This window comes from Mesocricetus auratus, unplaced genomic scaffold (genome assembly GCF_017639785.1).
Source record: "Mesocricetus auratus isolate SY011 unplaced genomic scaffold, BCM_Maur_2.0 Super-Scaffold_100691, whole genome shotgun sequence".
NCBI lineage: Eukaryota > Metazoa > Chordata > Mammalia > Rodentia > Cricetidae > Mesocricetus > Mesocricetus auratus.
Window position 1 is genome coordinate 7659903 of NW_024429267.1, and position 3226 is coordinate 7663128.

A 3226-nucleotide genomic window follows, 5' to 3' on the forward strand; every position below is an offset into this window, starting at 1 on the left:
TCCATATATGAGTGAGTACATACCATGTTTGTCTTTTTGTGACTGGGTTACCTCACTCAGGATGGTTTCTTCCAGTGCTATTCATTTACCTGCGAATTTCAAGATTCCACTGTTTTTTTTTCTGCTGAGTAATACTCTATTGTGTAAATGTACCACATTTTCTCTATCCACTGTTCAGTTGAGGGGCATCTAGGTTGCTTCCAGGTCTGGCTATTACAAATAATGCTGCAATGAACATAGTGGAACAGATGCCCTTGTTGTATGAATTTGCCTCATTTGGATATATGCCTAAGAGTGGAATTGCTGGGTCTTGTGGTAGATTGATTCCCATTTTCCTGAGGAATCTCCATACTGCTTTCCAAAGTGGCTGTACGAGTTGGCACTCCCACCAGCAGTGGAGGAGTGTTCCCCTCTCTCCACATCCTCTCCAGCATAAATTGCCTTCGGTTTTTTTTTTTTTTTTTGGTTTTTACGAGACAGGATTTCTCTGTATTGTTTTGGAGGCTATCAGTCCAGCCTGGCCTCGAACTCACAGAGATCCACCTGCCTCTGCCTCCCGAGTGCTGGGATTAAAGGCTGAGTGGAGCCTAAATGAGTTCCCCCACAGCCCCATGGGCACTGTGTGCTTATGATCAACATAGCTCTCTGGAGTAACTTACCGTACTAAGACCGCAGATATCATACCGAGTCAGTGTGTTTTACTCAACCATGAAACCAGGGCACCTACCACCAGCAGCAGAACTAGACCTGTTGTTCACTGAAGCATTATATCAACTGCCCAGTGCTCATGCACCACAGTCTAGAGAGCAAATTTTTGTGTGCATTGTTGTGTCTAGATGAAAAAGGATTGAATTCCACAACTAAACCATTTCTCAGTTGTGTCATGGGCTAAGATGAACTCATTTCTAACAGTGGAAGCCTAGAAGGTGGATTGACAAGGGCAGCTATGCTTCTGGGTGTAGGAAGCGACATTAATGCTTTTATGAACATGGTTCAAGATCTAGAAAAGGGAACATGGAGAAACTTTTCATTTTATTAAAGCTCTTAAATGACTAGGATATGACTGGATAGCTCCAGGCAACTTTACAAGCATGCATAACGTGGCCAACATGAGAAAGAAAAGACTTGGTGAGACATTCTGTGATTACAATTCCAATTAAGAAGTAACGTTGACTCTCAGGAGATGAAGTGTGTCCTTGATGAGCCTCCTCTTGCACCTGGTGATGTAGACAGCCTCTGAGCTTGGCATGGAGAAGAAAATTCTGATCTGTTTCATGATGAGAACGGAGAGGTTCAATGACCGGAAGCAGCAATTTGTGCACAGCTGGATGCCTCATGCACGCCCTCTTGCCCTGCTCATTAGAAGAAAATGATTGCCACACAGTCTCACCATTTGGAAGTGATGAGTCCAAAGGAACAATTAAGCAGAAAGCAAGATGATTCTGGTCAAGGAAAACCCACAGAAACAATTGTGCCAGCCCTCGAATCCTCAGCAATGGTTCAAGGACAACTAATCCTAGACCAAGAGCTATGTGAAGAAGTAATGCAGATGGCATCTGAGGTTGCAGGGCTTGGGCTTGTGCTATTCAAATTTAAATGAGCTGTGGTTAACTTAGAAGAGACCATCACCATGTGCCCTCAAGCAGAAGGTGGCTCAAAGACCGTGGAGACTGTTTGGTCAAAAGTCTGCAAGGACATTCTTGCCAAAACAATGATATCCTCCAGTGAGAAGGTCACCTACAAGCAGATCAAAGCCTCACATACAAAGATAGATTCAATTCTTCACCATGTTAAAGACATAAAAGGTGCCAACACTGACTTTGCCTGTGTGGGAGCAAAAGCACCCCAGGCTCGAGTCAGCCTGGCTCTTGCTCCAAGCTTGTGCCTCCATCAGCAAAGAGGAAATCACCAGAGCCCAAGGAGACAAGAGAAACTGCTCTGCTTCCAACAGCCAAGGGAAGCTGTCCCAACTTTCTCTGTCAGCTTGGCATAGTGCAACCGAAATAATAAGATTCAGCACCAATCCCTTGCTTGTGTTCTAAACTAAGGGGGGGACAAGAAACAAGTCCCACCAGAGACCTCCTCCACACCCTTGGTTTTGTGTTGCACATGGTTCTCCAGAATCTCAGTGGTTCAACAGAGCCCCAGAAGATCAACGCCTTTCATGAACAGTACAAAAGAACTCAGAATTGGCTTCAGAAAGCGCTCCCAAGTTGACGAGGCCTGTTGTCCTGGAAGTGATGCAGTGGTCCAGATGGTTCAACACAGTGGCTCAGAGGACTCTGGAAGACAAGGCCAAGTCACAAATGGAAGTCACTCAAATGGTTAAAAAGACTCCTTCCCCACCCCAGGAAAGGGAGACAAAGACTGGGTTGTACTTGATGAGGGAGAAACTGACCGAGTCAATTTCTTCAGAGTCCAAAACACAGTTCATATCTCTGCTTCACCAAACAGAAAGAAAAGCCAGATGATGCCAGCTAGTGTGCGAGGAGTCGTCCCTGGAACAAAACGACTTTGGAATCTCTTCTGTATCCCGGGTCAACTTGCTGCTGGTGACTGACACTAACCCACATGGGTGCTTTTTCTTCTGGTCATCACTTGCCAAAATTGTTACCAGAGTTTCTGTAGTCAGACTGTGGGCCCTGGATGCTGTGACAAGCTGTGCTCAGAGCCTGTCCTCAAAAGACTAATTCAACAGACAGGTAAGCCGGGAGGTGGTGGCGCACACCTTTAATCCCAGCACTCGGGAGTCAGAGGTAGGCAGATCTCTGTGAGTTAGAAGCTAGCCTGGTCTACAAAGCTACACAGGGAAACCCTGTCTCAAAATATCCAGAGAGACAGAGAGAGAGAGAGAGAGGAGAGAGAGAGAGGCAGCAGTGAAGAGGAACAAGAAAATGTGGTAAGGGCCTTCCAGAGCAACAGGAAGGTGATGTGTCCTAATTAGTAGCCATGACTATGTATGATTCTGTCTGCACCCTGTAGCACAGTTGACTGAGTCAGAATGTACGCTACAATAGAAAGGAGACAAAAAGCCCATACGGAAAGGAAAATGGATGAAGGGTGTAGAGGCTGCTCTGCTGTGCTGGGCCTTTGGCCTCCATGTCTCATCTCTTTACATGAGAACTCCACAACAAAAATAGGAAGCAAGAGGTAAACAGAGTTAAGCAGTCCAGAGCGGGTGTGGTCATCTCCATCACTGACCACATGTCTATCTCTGTTATGGTTC

The 3226-nt window shown here is 45.9% G+C and overlaps 1 long non-coding RNA gene across 1 annotated transcript; it reads right to left on the bottom strand.

The window, feature by feature from the left end:
* Nucleotides 1-1013: 1013 nt before the first annotated feature.
* Nucleotides 1014-2758, bottom strand: LOC121137654. The gene is made up of 2 exons (XR_005874947.1): nt 2399-2758; nt 1014-2282 (listed from the first exon to the last, which is right to left on the bottom strand). It is a non-coding gene; the product is annotated as an uncharacterized LOC121137654 (long non-coding RNA).
* Nucleotides 2759-3226: the final 468 nt, after the last annotated feature.